At 50.8% G+C, this 22,116-nt stretch overlaps 1 protein-coding gene across 3 annotated transcripts in view; it reads left to right on the top strand.

The window, feature by feature from the left end:
* The window catches only part of NBEAL2 (neurobeachin like 2), a 354,508-nt gene that overhangs the window by 13,935 nt on the left and 318,457 nt on the right, over window positions 1–22,116 (top strand). The gene's annotated exons all lie outside the window — the stretch shown is intronic.

The raw sequence follows: 22,116 nt of genomic DNA, 5'->3' as shown, positions 1-22,116 counted from the left end.
TCAAGAAATATCTGGGGACTTTGGGGGTGGAGCCAGGAGACTTTGGGGGTGGAGCCAGGAGACATTAGGGGTGGAGCCAAGATCAAGGCTGTGACAAGCATAATTGAACTCCAAAAGGAGTTCTGGCCATCACATTTAAAGGGACGGCACACCTTTTCAATTCCTTCCGTAGGAAATAATGGATAGGGGCACCTTCTTTTGGGGCTCACAGAATTGGACCCCCTGGTCCAAATGTTTTGAAACTTGGAGGGGGGTATTGGGGAGAGGCACTAGATGCTATATTGAAAATTTGGTGCCTCTACCCCAAAAAGCAGGGGGCCCCCCCAGAGCCCCAGATACCCGCGGATCAATTCTCCATGATTTTCTATGGGAATAAATCTCCATAGGGAATAATAGAGTTCCCAGAAGACATTTCCCTCCCCTCCCCCCGCTTTCTGATGACACTGAAGCGGGGGGAGGGCCTCCAAACCGGGGGATCCCCTGCCCCCACCTGGGGATTGGCAACCCTATTGATTCCCCACTCCTCCACTTGCAGCTGCTGGAATGGCCTTGGGTCAGCCATAGTGGTGAAGTGAGCGAACTATTATCTGGGAGATCTGGGTTTGATTCCCCACTCCTCCACTTACAGCTGCTGCTGGAATGGCCTTGGGTGTCATGGGTGCTGGGGACCCTGCAGAAGAAGCTGAGCCTGCAGAAGAAACTGTACGCCTGCCACCTGCACCAGTGCCCCTGCCTCGCCCTCTCGGGTGGCTCGTGTGCATGACCGCCTTCGTCAGGACCTCAGGTATCGGAGGAGGGCGGCACGCTCACGAGCAAGACGCTCCCTGAGCCCTGAGTTCTAAAAGGATCCTGGCCCCTCTGGAGTGAGGATGCTTGAGTCTCAGCAGGATCCTGGCTGCCCTCTGAGTCAGCAATTAGCCCAAATGGGCAACAGACAGCAGAGGGCTATATAGCTGTGGGCTTCGGGAGAAGGCTTTGTGGAAGCAACTAGTCACTTCCCTGACGTTCTAGCATCCACTTCGGCTTTTGACTTTGGCTTCTGGACCCCCTGACTTCGGCTTCTGAACCTCTGACCTGCGATACCTGGACTGTGATTCGGTTTTGGCGCCTTGGACCCTCTTTGCTCACCAGCTACAGACCTTGGACTGCCCCTGGACTTCGCCTGGCCTGGCCCCAGCTCGTGACATTGGGTTAGCCATAGCTCTCACTAGGGTTGCCAATCCCCAGGTGGGGGCAGGGGATCCCCCGGTTTGGAGGCCCTCCCCCCGCTTCAGGGGCATCAGAAAGCAGGGGGGAGAGGAGGGAAATGTCTGCTGGAAACTCTGTTATTCCCTAGGGAGACTTATTGCCATAGGAAATAAATGAGAACTGATCAGCGAGTATCTGGGACTCTGGGGGTGGGGGGCTGTTTTCTTAGTTAGAGGCACCAGATTTTCCGTATAGCATCTAGTGCCTCTCCCCCAAATACCCCCAAAGTTTCAAAAGGATTGGACCAGGGGGTCCAATTCTATGAGCCCCCGAAGAAGGCGCCCCAATCCTTTATTATTCGTAATGGAGGGAAGGCGTTTAAAAGGTCTTCAGCCCCTTTAAATGTGATGGCCAGAACTTCCTTTGGAGTTCAATTATGCTTGTCACATCCTTGCTCATGGCTCCGCCCCCAAAGTCTCCTGACTCCACCCCCAAAGTCCCCAGATTTTTCTTGAATTGGACTTGGCAACCCTAGCTATCACAAGAGTTGTCCTTGAAAGGGCAGCTGCTGTGAGAGACCCCTCAGCCCCACTTGCTTCACAGGGTGTCTGCTGTGGAGGGAGAAGATAAAGGAGACTGTAAACTGCTTTGAGTCTCTAATTCAGGGAGAAGAGTGGGGTATAAATCTGCAGTTTCCTTGGTCTGCCCATGGGCACAAGGATGTCCACCAAACCTTTCCTGGCTCATACCCAGCAGGGCTTCTGGTTGGCCCTCGAAGATCTGATCCGCTGTGCCCATTAAAAGAACCAGGGGCCATTTCATAGAAAAAGAGGTGCCGGAGCTCATCAGCACAACGTATTTGCACCACCCATTTGCATATGCCCCGCACACCTCATATTGCCGGGAGGTGCACGAAGTTAGATCAGCTCAGCATCTACCTTAAAACGCTTCTTGAATTTGAATTGTCATCAGCAAACCTTATTGCCATCCAATGTTCCCTCTGAGCTGTGGAGTCTTGTGAGCGAAAATTCTACTTTTGTGAGTTACTGGTGTTAAAGTGGTGAGCCGCTGCAGAAATTAGTTTGCTCTGCACTTGTAGCCACCACCACTTCCTGTGGCAGCGAATCCCACAGGTTAATTGCTCTTTGGGTGAAGAATAGGCTTTCGGTGAATGATCCCAGCTTCTAGCGGAGAGCTTTCTCGCAAGAGATAGATTTTGCTGTCTCTTCTCTACACCATGCCTCACATTCTAGACTTATCATTCCCTCCTTGGCAGAGGTTCTTGCCGTGTTCCGATGGGTCAGGGTGGTAATAAACTTCTGAGATCTCCTGATCCCAAATTGATGCTCTTTGCTTGCAAAACAAGGAAGGAATGGTTTTGTGATTACTTCCAGCAAATGCATGAGAATCATTTGCTTCCCTGCACTGCAGAAAATGACATTTGAAAGCTCCCTAAAAAAGGGGAGCTTTAATCTGATTGGCGCCAGGTTTCTCTCAGCCTGAACAGGGCAGCTAGAGGAATTCCCTCTTCCTCCTACTGAAGAAACGAGCTCATGTTGGAATAACTGTTGTGACTTCTGCTTTCTTTGCTGAGGCTCAGCTGGGAAGATAAGGACCAGGTACCCGTTACCAGCTCAGAACATCTGAATTAGGGTTCCCATCAATGAGAGCCAGTTTGGTGTAGTGTTTAAGTCCGCGGACTCTTATCTGGGAGAACTAGGTTTGATTCCCCACTCCTCCACTTGCACCTGCTAGCATGGCCTTGGGTAAGCCATAGCTCTGGCAGAGGTTGTCCTTGAAAGGGCAGCTGCTGTGAAAGCTAGGGTGGCCAGACCGTCCCGGTCTCCCGGGACATTCCCGGATCTGGCCACCCAATCCCGGATCCCGGGCTGCCTATACCGGGACCATTAAAGGTCCCGGTTTAGGCAGCCCCGGAGCCGGTGGGCCGCGGGCGCGGGCGGGGAAGGCGGGGAGTGAGGGAGGGAGCGTCCCTGCGCCTGCGCAGGGCCCCTGCGCACGCGCAGGGACGCTCCCACCCTCACTCCCCGCCTTCCCCGCCCGCGCCCGCGGCCCGGCGGCAGTGGTGGAGGCCTCGCCGTGGCCTCCGCTGGTCGCTGGAAGCCCTCCAGAGACTCTGGAGGGCCTCCAGCGACCAGCGGAGGCCGCGGAGAGGCCGCGGGGCACCCGGCGCTGGTCCCGGAAGGCCTTCCAGAGCCTCTGGAAGGCCTTCGGGGACCAGCGCCGGCCAGCGAAGGCTTCCCCGCGGCCTCCGCTGGTCCCTGGAGGCCCTCCAGAGTCTCTGGAGGGCCTCCAGGGACCAGCGGAGGCCGCGGGGAAGCCACGGGGCACCCGGCGCTGGTCCCGGAAGGCCTTCCAGAGGCTCTGGAAGGCCTTCCGGGACCAGCGCCGGCCAGCGAAGGCTTCCCCGCGGCCTCCGCTGGTCCCTGGAGGCCCTCCAGAGTCTCTGGAGGGCCTCCAGGGACCAGCGGAGGCCGCGGGGAAGCCGCGGGGCACCCGGCGCTGGTCCCGGAAGGCCTTCCAGAGGCTCTGGAAGGCCTTCCGGGACCAGCGCCGGCCAGCGAAGGCTTCCCCGCGGCCTCCGCTGGTCCATGGAGGCCCTCCAGAGTCTCTGGAGGGCCTCCAGGGACCAGCGGAGGCCGCGGGGAAGCCATGGGGCACCCGGCGCTGGTCCCGGAAGGCCTTCCAGAGGCTCTGGAAGGCCTTCTGGGACCAGCGCCGGCCAGCGAAGGCTTCCCCGCGGCCTCCGCTGGTCCCTGGAGGCCCTCCAGAGTCTCTGGAGGGTCTCCAGGGACCAGCGGAGGCCGCGGGGAAGCCGCGGGGCACCCGGCGCTGGTCCCGGAAGGCCTTCCAGAGGCTCTGGAAGGCCTTCCGGGACCAGCGCCGGCCAGCGAAGGCTTCCCCGCGGCCTCCGCTGGTCCCTGGAGGCCCTCCAGAGTCTCTGGAGGGCCTCCAGGGACCAGCGGAGGCCGCGGGGAAGCCGCGGGGCACCCGGCGCTGGTCCCGGAAGGCCTTCCAGAGCCTCGGGAAGGCCTTCGGGGACCAGCGCCGGCCAGCCTGTCGGTCACTTCCAGGTTCCTGTCCTGCATCTTGACCGGTGTTATTAGTGACAGGCTGCTTCGGCGTGCCGCTGCGCCGGCCCCCTTGGTCCCACAACGATGGGACCGATGCCACAGGGACGGGCTCGAAACACTCTATAACCCCTCAAAAGAACAGCAGTCTAGCTCGCTTCCCCCGAGCCCTGCCGCCATAAGCCTCAAGGGGGCTCATTTTGCGGCATCTCCCGGCGGGAGGGTGGCACCCGCACGGGACACATATCAAATGAAAGAGGGGGCGCAGGGCTATCAGAAACAGTCAGCGGAGGGAGTCGGGAGACCACCCCACTGGGGGATCCACACCCCGAAAGTGATGAAGGTGGCGCAGATAGAGCCAACAGAGCCAACAGGACAAAATAAATAGGCTGCATTATGCAGCACAGTTGAGAAAGTGCCTTATCCCATATACTGATGAAGTATATACAGGATTTGAGAACAAAATTGTTTCCGGCGGTGATATTTGGGGGATTTTTGGGGACGTCACAGGAAGTGCTGTGAAGTCACTTCCTGTTTCCGGCAGGTGACGCGGGGGAAATGATGTCACAGGAAGTGATGCCACTTCCTGTTTTCGGTGGTGGCATGACGTCACCGGAAGTGACGTCACTTCCTGTTTCCGGCGGCACGCGCGCTTCGCGCGCACGCACCCCCCCCCCCCCAGTGTCCCTGGCTGGCCTTCAGACATTATGGTCACCCTAGTGAAAGCCCTCTCCAGCCCCACCCACCTCACAGGGTGTCTGTTGTGGGGGAGGAAGGTAAAGGAGATTGTGAGCCGCTCTGAGACTCTTCAGAGTGGAGGGCAGGATATAAATCCAATATTTTCTTCTTCCCCACTCCTCCACTTGCAGCTGCTGGAATGGCCTTTGCTCAGCCATAGCTCTCACAGAGCTGTTCTTGAACGGGCAGCTTCTGGGAGAGCTCTCTCAGCCCCACCTACCTCACAGGGTGTCTGTTGTGGGGGAAGAAGATAAAGGAGATTATAAGCCGCTCTGAGTCTCTGATTCAGAGAGAAGGACATAAATCTGCAGTCTTCTTCCTCCTCCTTCTCCTCCTCCTCCCTCTGTGGAGTCTTGTGAACAAAAATTCTACTTCATGAGCTACTGGCATTAAAGTGGTGAGCTACTATTTAAATCGGTTTGCTCTGGGGCCATTTTCCCTGAGTATACTATGGTGGGTTCAACACAAGGAAGAGGTGAGGTGGTAGTGATTATAGCTCGCTGCTGAGTAGAGCAAAGTATAAGGCTGCACTAAAAGACTGGGCTAACGGGGCCAACATATATCCTTCAAGGTTCCCGCGCTTGCACACCATTGGATCGTTCAAACCAGCCAGGGGCTCATGATTGGAGCAGGGCAGCAGGTTTTTGGATCCTGCTGCCCATTTTTCCTGAGTAGGGTTCCCAAGTCCAATTCAAGAAATATCTGGGGACTTTGGGGGTGGGGCCAGGAGCAAGGTTGTGACAAGCATAATTGAACTCCAAAGGGAGACATCTGGCAATCACAATTTAAGGGACTGCACACCTTTTAAATGCCTTCCCTCCACTGGAAATAATGAAGGATAGGGGCACCTTCTTTGTGGGCTCATAGAATTGGGCCTCCTGGTCCAATCTTTTTGAAACTTGGAGGGTATTTTGGGGAGAGGCACTAGATGCTATGTGGCAAATTTGGTGTCTCTTCTTTAAAGAACAGCCCCCCCCCCCCGCAGAGCCCCGGATACCCACTGATCAATTCTCCATTATATGGGAATCGGTCTCCATAGGGAATAATGGAGTGCCCAGCAGACATTTCGCCCTGCTTTCTGACGACCCTGAAGCAGGGGGAGGGCCTCCAAACTGGGGGATCCCCTGCTCCAACCTGGGGATTGGCAACCCTATTCCTGAGTCCCCAAGCTCAGCTCTTTTGGCTCCAATGAGCCAGGTGGGAACATACCTAATAGTCTCATACGCAACACTGAGCTAAGATGAAAATGTGTGAGCCAGAAATGAAGATCTGTGAGCTAGCGCACACGAACTCAGCTTAGAGGGAACGCTGGTTTCCATCTGCCCGCTTGTGGTAGGTGACCTCCAGATAATCAAGGCCCTTGCCCACCGATGGGCACCTTGTCAGTGGGCAGCAACTGGATGCCAAGCAGCGAATCCCACATTTTAATCAATCGAAGTATGAAGTAGTATTTCCTTTTGTCCGCCTTAGTCAGGGTGAGCTGATTTCAGTGTGAAATGAGGTAGAGAAAGGAGGACTTTTCTCCCTTTCTTGCAATACGAGAACTCGTGCGCATTCGATGAAATTGCTAAGCAGCCGTGTTAGAATGGGTCAAAGGAAGTCCTTCTTCACCCAAAGGGGGATTAACCTGTGGAGTTCACTGCCACAGGAGGTGGCGGCGGCTACAAGCACAGACAGCTTCAAGAGGGGATTGGATAAACACATGGAGCAGAGGTCCATCAGTGGCTGCTAGCCACAGGGTATTGTTGGAACTCTGTCTGGGACAAGTAATGCTCTGTATTTTTGGTGCTTGGGGGTGGGGGGACAGTGAGAGGGCTGCTAGCCCCACTGATGGACCTCCAGATGGGACCTGGGGGGTTTTTTTGGCCACTGTGTGACACAGTGTTGGACTGGATGGGCCACTGGCCTGATCCAACACGGCTTCTCTTATGTTCATATGTTTGGGGCAGTGATGCTCTGTCTTCTTGGTGCTTGGGAGGGGCAACTGTGGGAGGGCTTCTAATGTCCTGGCCCCACTGGTGGACCTCCTGATGGCACCTGGGTTTTTGGCTATTGTGTGACACAGAGTGTTGGACTGGATGGGCCATTGGCCTTGTCCAACATGGCTTTTCTTATGTTCTTATGTGACACAGAGTGTTGGACTGGAGGGGCCACTGGCCTGATCCAACATGGCTTCTCTTATGTGACACAGAGTGTTGGACTGGAGGGGCCATTGGCCTGATCCAACATGGCTTCTCTTATGTTCTTATGTGACACAGAGTGTTGGACTGGATGGGCCATTGGCCTTGTCCAACATGGCTTTTCTTACGTTCTTATGTGGCACAGAGCGTTGGACTGGAGGGGCCATTGGCCTGATCCAACATGGCTTCTCTTATGTGACAGAGTGTTGGACTGGATGGGCCACTGGCCTGATCCAGCAGGGCTTCTCTTATGTTCTTATGTGAGCTTTTCTGAATCATTGCTTCCCTTTTCAGTGATTCCCAGAAGCTCATATTGAGACGGATATCGTTAGTTTTTAAAAGTGCCCCCCAATTTTTGTTTCCTTTTGTCCCCGCAGACTAACAGGGCGACCCCTGTGTTCTTCTGGGGCTGGTCACGGATGGTCTCTCCCTTTAAGGAATGATTAACATCTCCGCTTGTCAGCCAGCCAGCCTGCCCTTGGTAAAGATTAGCTCAGGGCCTGGTTCCGCCTGTTTGGGTTGCTTGGACTTGTCCGGATTATCACTGTCCAAGTTTGCACAAACAGGCAAAGAGATGATTAAGCTTATGCCTGGAGCTTACGACTTTGCACTGCTGGGGGGGTGGGGTGGAAGGGTGTATGCTCCTCCATGCTTTTTCCATGCAGGATTTTAGTGTGCCAAAGAAAAAGTTAGTCTCTCTCCCCTTGCCTTGTCAACCTGGCTTTCTAGGTGCAGAGGGTTTGGTTTTGTTTCTTGTGTGCAGATAATGAAGGCTTCCCCCCCCTCCCCCAGTAGGCTGAATTGGAACAGGCCAGCCAAAGATTCACCTCCCCATCAGCTAGGCGCGAATGTAAAGAATAAAGATGCTAGACTGGAATTGTCCCTTGCTTTAGGCCAATAAAAGCTGAGCTCTGTGTAGTTGGTGCAAATAAAAACTTTCGTAGGTACACATATGGTGTTGCTTTATACCGAATCAGACCATTGGCTCACCCACATCAGTCTTGTCTACTCGGACTGGCAGCAGCTCTCCAGGGTCTTGGGCTGAGGTCTTGAGGGGACTGGATAAAAATATGGAGCAGAGGTCCGTCAGTGGCTATTAGCCACAGTGTATATATATTTTGGCCTCTGTGTGACACATAGTGTTGGAGTGGATGGGCCACTGGCCTGATCCAACATGGCCTCTCTTAAGTTCTTATCTAACACAGAGGGTTGGACAGAATGGGCCACTGGCCTGATCCAACATGGCTTCTCTTATGTTCTTATGTCTTCCCCATCACCTCCTTCCAGGGAGAAAAATGGGGAGGTGGAGCCGGCCCTGGGCCCCTAAAGGCTTGGGAGCCCATTGGCCAGTGCCTACTTGGCCTAATTGTTGATCCAGCCCTGGGTGGTCTCTCTCTTCCTAGTACTAACCGGGGTTTAACCTGCTTAGCTTCAGGAGAGTTGGGTGTAGTGCTTAAGTGTGCAGACTCTTATCTGGGAGAACTGGGTTGGATTCCCCACTCCTCCACTTGGACCTCCTGGCATGGCCTTGGGTCAGCCATAGCTCTGGCAGAGGTTGTCATTGAAAGGGCAGCTGCTGGGAGAGCCCTCTCCAGCCCCACCCACCTCAAAGGGTGTCTGTTGTGTGGGAGGGAGATAAAGGAGATTGTGAGCCCCTCTGAGACTCTTCGGAGTGGAGGGCGGGATATAAATCCAATATCTTCATCTACCTCACAGGGTGTCTGTTGTGGGGGAGGAAGGTAAAGGAGATTGTGAGCCGCTCTAAGACTCTTTGGAGTGCAGGGCGGGATATAAATCCAATATCTTCATCTACCTCACAGGTTGTCTGTTGTGGGGGGGGGAAGGTAAAGGAGATTGTGAGCCGCTCTGTGACTCTTCGGAGTACAGGGCGGGATATAAATCCAATATCTTCATCTACCTCACAGGGTGTCTGTTGTGGGGGAGGAAGGTAAAGGAGATTGTGAGCTGCTCTGAGACTCTTCGGAGTGCAGGGCGGGATATAAATCCAATATCTTCATCTACCTCACAGGGTGTCTGTTGTGGGGGAGGAAGGTAAAGGAGATTGTGAGCCGCTCTGAGACTCTTCGGAGTGGAGGGCGGGATATAAATCCAATATCTTCATCTACCTCACAGGGTGTCTGTTGTGGGGGAGGAAGGTAAAGGAGATTGTGAGCCGCTCTGAGACTCTTCGGAGTGGAGGGCGGGATATAAATCCAATATCTTCATCGACCTCACAGGGTGTCTGTTGTGAGGGAGAAAGGGAAAGGAGATTGTGAGCCGCTCTGAGACTCTTCGGAGTGGAGGGCGGGATATAAATCCAATATCTTCATCTACCTCACAGGGTGTCTGTTGTGGGGGAGGAAGGGAAAGGAGATGGTGAGCCGCTCTGAGACTCTTCGGAGTGGAGGGTGGGATATAAATCCAATATCTTCATCTTCTTCTTTGAAATCTGATGAGTTCGGTCCCACCTGGGCCATCCAAGTTAGGGCATTCAAACCCCCACAAGTGCCTTTGTGCTACCTGAACTACCTTTGGCCATCCTCCTCCCAGCAAACCTTTGGTGAGGATGCTGCCTCGCTCCCTCAACGGATCCGTGGTGCAAGGGGATGGCTGTGAAGCATGTGATGCAGAGGTGGGACCAGATTTGCTCCAGGCAAGCTGCCAGGGCCAGAAAGCCGACCCACGCTGAGTCACGTGCGCCGCACTGTTTTCCCCATGGCTCGTTGTCACTGCTGTAGCAGGCAGGGTCGGAATTGGCGCATGGCGTGTGAAAACAGGGCTTAGCGCATCGGCTGCTAAAACATGCGCGGCTGAGTCAGCTCTGTTGTCTGTCAGATGGCAGCCGTTCCTCCTAGACGGCTTGGCCAGAGAATAGGGTGAGATTTTCTCCTCTTTGTCGCTGCGCTGAGACAGTTGTCCAGCACCCCAGACGCCTCCTTCCCTTCTGCCCTGGCTCCAAGTGCAATTTGCATTAGTAGCTGTACAATGTAAAATACATTTATTTGTATGTTAGCTTTTGCCACAGTGAGGCACAGAAGAAGGCTTTGAATGGGTGACATATATAATTACGAACTGAGCTGCAGAGTGTGGGTGAGCAGATATGCAAGATGGGGCTAGCGACAGATGGAGGGGCATTTCTCTACAAAGCCAAAGAAAGGACAAACCCATACTCAGGGCCGGCTCACCAACTAGGCAAACTAAGCGTTTGCCTACGGTGCCGGGAGGAGGGGTGCACCAAATTGGGCTCTCCCCCTCTCACCGCACCCAAGACAAATCCCTCGTTTGCCTTTCCCCAATGCCACCACTGCTGCACCACCCTGCCGCCTCCCCCCCTTCCCTTCTGCGGCACTCTGCTGCCACCACGCCCCCGGCACGCTCAGAGGAGCAGCTCTACCCTTTCCTTTTCTTTGAACATATGAAGCTGCCTTCTACTGAATCAGACCCTCTTTGGTCCATCAAAGTCAGTCTTGTCTACTCAGACTGGCAGCGGCTCTCCAGGGTCTCAAGCGGAGGTTTTTCACACCTACTTGCCTGGACCCTTTTTAGTTGGAGATGCCGGGGACTGAACCTGGGACCTTCTGCTTCCCAAGGAGATGTTCTACCTCTGAGCCACAGCCCCACTCATGGCTCTCCAGGGTCTCCAGCTGAGGTTTTTCACGCCTCTTTGCCTGGACCCTTTTTAGTTGGAGATGCTGGGGATTGAACCTGGGACCTTCTGCTTACCAAGCAGATGCTCTACCACTGAGCCACAGCCCCATTCATGGCTCTCCAGGGTCTCCAGCTGTGGTTTTTCATGCCTCTTTGCCTGGACCCTTTTTAGTTGGAGATGCTGGGGATTGAACCTGGGACCTTCTGCTTACCAAGCAGATGCTCTGGCATTGAGCCACCGTCTCTCTCTAAAGTCAGTCTTGTCTACTCAGACTGGCAGCGGCTCTCCAGGGTCTCAAGCGGAGGTTTTTCACGCCTACTTGCCTGGCCCCTTTTTAGTTGGAGATGCTGGGGATTGAACCTGGGACCTTCTGCTTACTGAGCAGATGCTCTATTTATTTATTTATTTATTTATTTATTTATTTATTTATTTATTTATTACTTCGCATTTATATCCCGCCCTCTCCGCGAGCGGACTCAGGGCGGCTCACAACATTATAAAAACAATCAATCCAATAAAACATATAAAACCATAGTTTACATATATCAACTTTAAAACCATTCTATAGCGCTATTTCAGTCCAGTATAGGCATTCTGTAGGATGTCCGGTGGCAGCCGGAGGGACATCTAGCACTGAGCCACCCTCCCTCCCCTAAAGGGTGACTCCATAGTGCTAAACATAAACATATATGGACATATGAAGCTGCCTTCTACTGAATCAGACTCCCCCTCAATCCATCGAAGTCATTATTGTCTTCTCAGACTTGGCAGCATTTCTCCAGGGTCTCAAGCTGAGGTTTTTCACGTCTACTTGCCCGGACCCTTTTTAGCTGGAGATGCCGGGGATTGAACCTGGGACCTTCTGCTTCCCAAGCAGATGCTCTACCACTGAGCCACCATCCCTCCCTAATACTTATGAGGTTCTCCAGGGTCTCCAGCTGAGGTTTTTCACACCTACTTGCCTGGACCTTTTTTAGTTGGAGATGCCGGGGATTGAACCTGGGACCTTCTGCTTACCAAGCAGATGCTCTGCCACTGAGCTACCATCCCTCCCTTAAAGTTGCCTTCATTCCTTGAGAACATATGAAGGTGCCTTATACTAAATCAGTCCATCAAAGCCAGCCTTGTCTACTCAGACTGGCAACGGCTCTCCAGGGTCTCAAGCTGAGGTTTTTCAATAAAACATATAAAACCATAGTTTACATATATCAACTTTAAAACCATTCTTTTAGCTGGAGATGCTGGGGATTGAACCTGGGACCTTCTGCTTCCCAAGCAGATGCTCTACCACTGAGCCACCATCCCTCCCTAATACTTATGAGGTTCTCCAGGGTCTCAAGCTGAGGTTTTTCACACCTACTTGCCTGGACCCTTTTTAGTTGGAGATGCCGGGGATTGAACCTGGGGCCTCCTGCTTACCAAGCAGATGCTCTACCACTGAGCCACAGCCCCATTCATGGCTCTCCAGGGTCTCAAGCTGAGGTTTTCCATGCCTACTTGCCTGGACCCTTTTTAGTTGGAGATGCCAGGGATTGAACCTGGGACCTTCTGCTTACCAAGCAGATGCTCTACCACTGAGCCACCCTCCCTCCCCACTGGGAGTGATGGGATGTGAAGCTTTGTTGAGCACTCAGTCAAGAGAGAGTGGGGAGATTCCCTGGCCATGGCTGAAAAGGTAGGGGCAATTCTGAGTGTGCCGAGGGTGGGGGGTGGGCGGGCATTGGCATGCAGTGCCGCAGAAGGGAAGGGAGGAGGGAGACGGCAGCCCAGCTTGGGATGTGTGCATGCACCTGCACATGCGCCTAGGGCCCCCGGGGGGGGGGTGCACATACTAAGAGTCAGTAGAAGAGGACTTCTGGTTCCAAATAGGGTTGCCAATCTCCAGGTGGGGGCAGGTATCCCCCAGTTTGGAGGCCCTCCCCCCCACTTCAGAGTTATCAGAAAGCAGTTGCGAGGAGGGAAATGTCTGCTGGGCACTCCATTATTCCCTATGGAGACTGCTTCCCATAGGGTAGAATGGAGAATGGATCCCTAGATATATGGGGCTCTGCGGGGGGCTGTTTTCTGAAGTAAAGGCACCAGCTTTTCAGCATAGCATCCAACGCCTCTCCTCAAAACACCCTCCAAGTTTCAAAAAGATTGAACTAGAAGAAGAAGAAGATGATATTGGATTTATATCCCGCCCTCAACTCCGAAGAGTCTCAGAGCAGCTCACAATCTCCTTTACCTTCCTCCCCCACAACAAACACCCTGTTGAGGTGGGTGGGGCTGGAGAGGGCTCTCACAGCAGCTGCCCTTTTAAGGACAATCTCTGCCAAAGCTATGGCTGACCCAAGGCCATTCCAGCAGCTGCAAGTGGAGGAGTGGGGAATCAGACCCAGTTCTCCCAGATAAGAGTCCGCACATTTAACCACTGCACCAAACTTGCTCTCCAGGGAGGCCGATTCTAGGAGCCTCCAAAGAAGGAGCCCCTGTCCATTATTTCCAAGGGAAGGACAGCATTTAAAAGGAGAGCAGCCCCTCAAATATGATGGTCAGAAACTCCCTTTGGAGTTCAGTTATGGTTGTCACAACCTTGCTTCTGGCTCCACCCCCAAAGTCTCCTGGCTCCACCCCCAAAGTCCCCAGATATTTCTTGAATTGGACTTGTCAACCCTAGTTCCAAATGACCAGCAACCTCAAGTGGTCGATGCTGGCAGTTTGGGTTGTCTATACAGAACCCTGGGAATTTGGCTATTGTGGTTGTGATTCATGTACTTACTAATAGTTTGTTGTTACTAGAGGTTAGAATATAATATCACTTTATATAATATATACTGTGTACAATTCTGGTCACCGCACCTCAAAAAGGATATTATGGCATTGGAAAAAGTGCAGATAAGGGCAACTAGAATGATTAACGGGTTGGAACACTTTCCCTATGAAGAAAGGTTAAAACGCTTGGGGCTCTTTAGCTTGGAGAAACGTCGACTGCGGGGTGACACGATAGAGGTTTACAAGATTATGCATGGGATGGAGAAAGTAGAGGAAGAAGTCCTTTTCTCTCTTTCTCACAATACAAGAACTCGTGGGCATTCGATGAAATTGCTGAGCAGTCGGGTTAGAACGGATAAAAGGAAGTCCTTCTTCACCCAAAGGGTGATTAACATGTGGAATTCACTGCCACAGGAGGTGGTGGCGGCTACAAGCATAGCCAGCTTCAAGAGGGGGTTAGATAAAAATATGGAGCAGAGGTCCATCAGTGGCTATTAGCCATAGTGTGTGTGTATGTATGTGTGTATATATATATATAATTTTTTTGGCCACTGTGTGACACAGAGTGTTGGACTGGAGGGGCCATTGGCCTGATCCAACATGGCTTCTCTTATGTTCTTCTCTGGTTGCCTGATTACAGAGAGAACCACAGAAAGAAATGTGAGCTGACCATCTCTATAAGCTGCGACTATAGTAACGAAAATGACTTACAAAAATTCAAGCTATTTATTACAACCATTGCGTCTGGGATGTTTGCAGTTGCAGTGGAAAATTGTCATAGAGGTTTTCAAGCCTTTGATAAAAGCTGAAGGTGAAAAAACATCCAAAGGCCGGCTGGGTCGTAAGAAGAATGTAAACTGCCAAATAGAAAGAACAAAATCTTGTTTAATATGAGACTGGTATTACTGAAACAAAGAGTCCCATGGCGCAGAGTGGTAAAGCTACAGTACTGCAATCCGAGCTCTCTGCTCACGACCTGAGTTCGATCCCAGCAGAAGCTGGGTTCAGATAGCCGGCTCAAGGTTGTCTCAGCCTTCCATCCTTCCGAGGTTGGTAAAATGAGTACCCAGCTTGCTGGGGGGAAAGTTTTGATGACTGGGGAAGGCAATGGCAAAAAAAAGGTAAAGGTAGTCCTCTGTGCAAGCACCGGTCGTTTCCGACTCTGGGGTGATGTTGCTTTCACAACGTTTTCACGGCAGACTTTTAACGGGGTGGTTTGCCATTGCTTTCCCCAGTCATCTACAACTCCCCCCCCCCCCAGCAAGCTGGGGACTCATTTGACCGACCTCGGAAGGATGGAAGGCTGAGTCAACTTGGAGCCGGCTACCTGAACCCAGCTTCTGCCGGGATCGAACTCAGGTCGTGAGCAGAGGGCTCCGACTGCAGCGCTGCAACTTTACCACTCTGCGCCACGGGGCTCTTAAAGGTCAAGGTAGTCCCCTGTGCAAGCACCAGTCGTCTCCAACTCTGGGGTGACATTGCTTTCACAACGTTTTCACGGCAGACTTTTTATGGGGTGGTTTGCCATTGCCTTCCCCAGTCAAACAGCAAACAAGCCGGTAAAAAGTCTGGCGTGAAAACGTCATGACGCAACGCCACCCCAGAGTCGGAAATGACTGGGTGCTTGCACAGGGGTCTGCCTTGACCTTTTATTGCTGAAACAAAGATACTTATGAAAGTGACAACATAAGACTTACACCAAAGATTGTGGAGTAAGCCCAAAAGACCAGCTCAGGGCACAGTTGGTTAATTAGCATTTAAGACTGGATCTTATTTTGGACTGTATTATTTAAAGGGTACCAACTTTAAAGGACAGTTGTTCCAGCCGCATGATCTCTGGATAAAGTATTCCTCACTTAATTTAAAATACAGTTACCCAGCCCCAAAGAACATACAGGTAGAAATTTAACACCAGAGGCAATCAAGGTGGGAGGAGAAGAAGGAGGAGCAGGAGGAGAAGAAGAAGAGATTGGATTTACACCCCACCCTTTGCTACCCAAAAGAGGATGATATTGGATTTGTATCCTGCTCTATACGCTGAATCTCAGAGCGGCTCACAATCTCCTTTACCTCCCTCCCACAACAGACACCCTGTGAAGTGGGTGGAATGGAGAGAGCTCTGACAGAAGCTGCCCTTTCAAGGACAACCTCTGCCAGAGCTATGGCTGACCCAAGGCCGTGCTAGCAGGTGCAAGTGGAGGAGTGGGGAATCAAACCCGGTTCTCCCAGATAAGAGTCCGCGCACTTAACCACTGCACCAAACTGGCTCTCTATTAGAGCTATGGCTGACCCAAGGCCATTCCAGCAGGTGCAAGTGGAGGAGTGGGGAATCAAACCCGGGTCTCCCAGGTAAGAGTCTGCCCACTTAACCACTACACCCAACTGGCTCTCTATTAGAGCTATGGCTGACCCAAGGCCATTCCAGCAGCTGCAAGTGGAAGAGTGGGGAATCAAACCCGGTTCTCCCAGAGAAGAAACCACACACTTAACCACTACACTAACCTGGCTCAGGGAGAAAGGATGGGATAGTTTAAGGAAGCTGGAACCTTCACAGAAATCTTTTGTGTCTGCAGAAGTGTCTTTATAAGCCCAGAACCAGGGCTCTGGAATTCATAGAAAATTCCAGATTAGCTTGCAGGAGCTGACAAATTTCCCTGCCTTTACAATGGACCTTCTGCCCAGCCCCTTAAAACCTCCTGAATCCGGGGCACAGTCAGTTGCCTTAAGGTGAGGCCTCGAGAAACAAAAGCCTTTGGCAGTTTTCCTGGTTGGCGGTTCTCGGGCTTGGCCTGTGTTCCCCCGAGGTTATTCTGCCTCTGGGCAGCCTTCTGCTGCATGTTTCTGTTTGCGCTACAGCCGCGCCCTCCTTTCCCGAGTCCTTTAATTTGACCGCTTTTCAAAAAGATGTGTTTGCTCAGGATTTCCAGCGTTGTTATCTCAATGACTGTGCTCGGAAAGCTTTACGTTTCTGTAACAGCGGCAAACGGCACGCAGGAGATGGTTCCTCTGTTGTGGGAGTGGGGGGGCGGCACAGCTGCATCAGAGAGCCAGTTTGGTTGTAGTGGTTAAGTTCATGGACTCTTATCTGGGAGAACTAGGCTTCCCAATCCGCAGGTCCCAGCAAGGGATCCCCTGGGTTGTTTTTTTTCTTTCCAGTGAAAACATATTTTTATTCCAACTCCACATATAAAGACATATCAACATAAATGACATAGATACATACAAAGCCAAAAATACATACAAGTGCAATCATCCCTCCGCACCACCATTCAACCACTCTCCCAGTCACCCAAGGAGCCTTGGAGGTTTGTCAATTTACTATTTCTATTATTCCAAAACTAGTCCTTTACTTTTCACCCGGCAATAGGTAGGATCCCAAGCCTCTTTACATTTTTTGTAAATTTCCATCCTGTAATCTTGCGGTCAATAGATCTAATTCCGCGGCTTCTAATAATTTAGATATGAATTCCTCTCTGTTAGGTATTTTGGACATCTTCCAATATTTAGCGTATCATATTCTTGCAATTGTAACAATATGTAACGGTACTTTTATCATTGTTTTAGGTAGATTTTTCTCTACGGATATTTAAGAGATATAACTCTGGTGAGTGGTTTAGCCTTATTTTTAGGATTTTTTGGGAAGGGATCCCCTGGTTTTACAGGCTTCCCCCCACCCCCAGCCGGCTGGCCGGTGGAGGAAGCCCCGCCCCCACTGTCAGCGAAGGTTCATTGAAGTTTCCAAATGAGCAGACTTGTTGTTTGAAACAAAGTTGCCTTTATTGTATACTCCAAAGTTACTCCAGCATGATAGGCATTGGAACAGATGGTGAGCAGTTCGACTCATTGGTATTTAACATTCTACATCAAAGCAATTGCATCTACCCCCCAATTCCCAAAACAAAGGCTGCGTTTGCATGTGAGAGTTTTCACACGGCTCCCCCCCCCCCTTTATCTCTTCAGTTGGTGGTTACATCTCCCGGCGGCAATGTCCTTGCTGCCTCTAGGGAGGAGGTGAGAATCTGGCGGGCACTCTCCACTTCAAAGACTGCCTAACAACCTTTGATATTTCTGGGAAGCTACTCTTCGGCTATTCCCTACTTTGCTCCCCCCCCTCTACTGCACTGCTGACATAGGTTAGTGAACACATATGTGCATTAATCAATATGCTTAGTAATCAGCATTTAGCAATAGTATCAATGAACAGAGTCTGACATGCAGCTCTAGATCTCCGGCAGGTTTGTTGTTGTTCAGTCACACAGTCGAGTCCGATTCTTTGCGACCCCGTGGAAAAAGTCACACCAGGCCCTCCTGTCTTCCGCCATCCTCCGAAGTCTGCTCGAATTCGTGTTTGTTGCATCAGTAATGCTGTCCAGTCCCCTTCTTCTTTGGCCTTCTGTCTTTCCCAGCATCAGGGTCTTCTCCAGCGAGTGCTCCCTTCTCATTTAGTGGCCAAAGTATCTGAGCTTCAGCTTCAGCATCTGACCTTCCAGGGAACAGTCTGGGTTGATTTCCCTTAGGACTGACTGATTGGATCTTCTTGCAGTCCAAGGGACTCTCTAGAGTCTTCTCCAGCACCACAGCTCGAAAGCATCTATTCTTCTGCGCTCGGCCTTCCTTATGGTCCAGCTCTCACAGCCATACATAACTATTGGGAATACCATCGCTTTGACTATACGGACTTTTGTTGGCAGGGTGATGTCTCTACTTTTTATTATACTGCCCAGGTTCGCCATAGCTGTCCTCCCGAGGAGCAAACGTCTTTTAATTTCATGGCTGCAGTCACCATCTGCAGTGATCTTGGATCCCAGAAATGTGAAGTCTGTCACTACTTCCACATCTTCCCCTTCTATTTGCCAAGGTGTGATGGGGCCAGCTGCTATGATGTTAGTTTTTTTGATGTTGAGTTTCAAGCCTACTTTTGTGCTCTCCTCTTTCACCCTCAACAAGAGGTTCTTTAGATCCTCCTCACTTTCTGCCATTAGAGTGGTGTCATCTGCATATCTGAGGTTGTTGATGTTTTTCCCGGCAATCTTAATTCTGGTTTGTGCTTCATCCAGGCCAGCATTCCGCAAAATGTACTCTGCATATAAATTAAATAAGCAGGGTGACAATATACATCCTTGTCGAACTCCTTTTCCTATTCTAAACCAATCAGTTGTTCCATATCCCATTCTGACAGTTGCTTCTTGACCCTTATACAGGTTACTCAGGAGACATGTGAGGTGGTCTGGTACTCCCATCCCTTTAAGGACTTGCCACAGTTTGTTGTGATCCACAAAATCAAAGGCTTTAGCATAGTCAATGAAACAGAAATAGACGTTTTTCTGATTCTCCCGTGCTTTCTCCATAATCCAGCAAATGTTGGCAATTTGATCTCTAGTTCCTCTACCTCTTCGAAACCCAGCTTGAACTTCTGGTAGTTTCCGATCTACATACTGCTGAAGCCCAGCTTGTAGGATCTTTAACATGACCTTGCTGGCATGTGAAATGAGTGCAATCGTGCAAGAGTATGAACATTCCTTGGTATTACCCTTCTTTGGGATTGGGATATAAACTGACCTTTTCCAATCCTATGACCACTGTTGCGTTTTCCAAATTTGTTGACATAATGTGTGCATCACTTTAACAGCATCATCTTTTAGGACTTCTTGATTTCTCCAATTTTCTTGAAGAGATCTCTTGACCTTCCCATTCTATTATTTTCCTCTCTTGCTTTGCATTGTTCCTTCAGGAAGGCCTCCTTATCTCTCCTTGCTGTTCTCTGGAAATCTGCATTCAGTTTGGTGAATCTTTCCTTTTCACCTTTGCCTTTCGCTTTCCTTCTTTCCTCAGCTATTTGTAAAGCCTCATCAGACAGCCACTTTGCTTTCTTGCATTTCTTTTTCTTTGTTATGGTACTGATTGCTGCCTTCTGTATAATGTCACGAACCGCCTTCTGTATAATGTCACGAACCTCTGTCCATAGTTCTTCAAGCAGTTTGTCCATCAACTCTAGTTCCTTAAACCTATTCTTCACCTCCAGCATATATTCATAAGGGATGTGATCAAGGTCAAACCTGAATAGTCTAATGGCTTCCCCAGTTTTCTTCAATTTAAGCCTGAATTTTGCAGTGAGTAGCTCATGATCTGAGCCGCAGTCAGCTCCAGGTCTTGTTTTTGCTGACTGTAAGGCGCTTCTCCATTTTTGACTGCAGAGTATATAATCAATCTGATTTCTGTGTTGCCCATCAGGTGATGTCCATGTGTGGAGTCGCCTTTTAGGTTGTTGGAAGAGGGTGTTCGCTATGACCAACTTGTTCTCTTGACAAAATTCTATTAGCTTTTGCCGGGCTTCATTTTGTTCTCCAAGACCAAACTTGTCAGTTGTTCCGGTTACCTTTTGACTTCCCACTCTGGCATTCCAATCCCCTATGATGAGGAGGACACCTTTTTTTGTTGGTGTCAATTCTAGAAGGTGTTATAGATCTTCATAGAACTGGTCCACTTCAGCCTCTTCTGCATCAGTGGTTGGGGCATAGACTTGGATTACTGTGATATTGAATGGTTTGCCTTGGATACGGACCGAGATCATAATGTCATTTTTGAGATTGTATCCCATTACTGCCTTCCTCACTCTCTTGTTAACTATAAAAGCCACACCATTTCTTCTTCGGGACTCTTGCCCACAATAATAGATGTAGTGATCCAGTGAGTTAAATTCACCCATTCCCGTCCATATTAGTTCATTGATTCCCAGGATGTCGATGTTCAGTCTTGCCATCTCTTGTTTGACCACATCGAGCTTACCTTGATTTATAGGTCTTACATTCCACGTTCCAATGCAATATTGTTCTTTGCAGCATCAAACTGTTCTTTCACCATCAGACACATCCACAGCTGAACGTCCTTTCGGCTTTGGCCCAGCCGCTTCACTCTTTCTGCGGTTGCTTGGACTTGCCCTCCGCTCTTCCCCAGTAGCACATTGGGCACCCTCTAACCTGAGGGGCTCATCCTCCAGCACCGTATCTTTTAGCCTTTTGTTACTGTCCATGGGGTTTTCTTGGCAAGGATACTGGAGTGGGTTGCCATTTCCTTCTCCAGTGGATCGCATTTTGTCTGGGTTCTCGGCTGCAGCCTGTCCATCTTGGGTGGCCCTGCATGGCATAGCCCACAGCCTCATTGAACCGCGCAAGCCCTCTCGGCACGACAAGGCAGCAATCCACGAGAGGGTTTAGAAACAGCAGGTTTAGAAACCTGAAAACAGGTCCAGTTTTAAAACATGCACCTTTAAAGTTGAGCAGGAAGCAGGAAACAGGAAGCGCTTCATGGGGAAGGGTCAGCAGCAGTTTTGTCAGAGCGCAGGGGCTCCGTTTGTTTTTCTTTCGCTTTCAGAGCAAGTAAAGTTGTGGAGGAAACAAACCCAGTAAGTGTGTGTGTGTGTGTGAGAGAGAGAGAGGGAGGGGGCAAGGGATCCCCCAGTTTGGAGGCCCTCCCCCTGCTGTATAAAGCGGGGGGAGGGAAATGTCTACTGGGCTCTCTATTATTCCCTATGGAGAATGATTCCCATAGGGAATAATGGGGAATTGATCTGTGGGTATCTGGGGGGGATGTTCTTTGAAGAAGAGCATATTTGCAACATAGCATCTGATGCCTTTCCTCAAAACACCTTCCAAGTTTCAGAAGGATTGGACCAGGGGGTCCAATTCTATGAGCCCCCAAAGAAGGTGCCCCTATCCATCATTTCTAATGGAGGGAAGGCATTGAAAACGTGTGCAGTCCCTTTCAATATGATGGCCAGGACTCCCTTTGGAATTCAATTGTACTTGTTCCAACCTTGCTCATGACTCCACCCCCAATATCTCCTGGCTCCACCCCCAAAGTCCCCAGATATTTCTTGAATTGGACGTGGAGAACTGGGTTTGATTCCCCACTGCTGCTAGAATGGCCTTGGGTCAGCCATAGTTCTCGTAGGAGTTGTCCTTGAAAGGGCAGCTGCTGTAAGAGCTCTCTCAGCCCCGCCTACCTCACAAAAGGTGTCTGTTGTGGGGGAGGAAGGTAAAAGGAGATTGTGAGCCGCTCTGAGACTGAGTTTCAGAGTATAGGGCGGGATATAAATCCAGTATCGTCATCATCAGTGACCATCCATGCAACTCATGGATCTTAAGGACCAGTTGATCTCATCAACTATCCTGGGGGCAAATCGCCTCCACCTTTCCCAGCTTCTGAGTTATGCATAGGCTTGGTGTTCGTTAGTTCTCATGGCCCATTCTTGCATGCCAAGGGAATGCTGATTGCCAATTTGGCGTCAGGAACAATTTTTCCCCTCAGGTCAGTTTGGAGGGCTTTTTGACATCTTCTGGGTCTGGCGTATGCACCCAAAAACAACTGCGCCGAAAATACCAAACACTTGATTCAAAATTAGAGAATTAGAGAAGAGTGATCTGAACTCTAGGGTTGCCTTTGATATCTAAGCGGGAGAGACCTGCCCCCCCCCCCATCGTTATAGAGTTACTATGTGATCACCGTCAGAAAAGAAGAA

This window comes from Heteronotia binoei, chromosome 10 (assembly GCF_032191835.1).
Source record: "Heteronotia binoei isolate CCM8104 ecotype False Entrance Well chromosome 10, APGP_CSIRO_Hbin_v1, whole genome shotgun sequence".
In the NCBI taxonomy this organism is placed as follows: Eukaryota; Metazoa; Chordata; class Lepidosauria; order Squamata; family Gekkonidae; genus Heteronotia; species Heteronotia binoei.
This window is presented reverse-complemented; position numbering and strand designations above follow the sequence as displayed.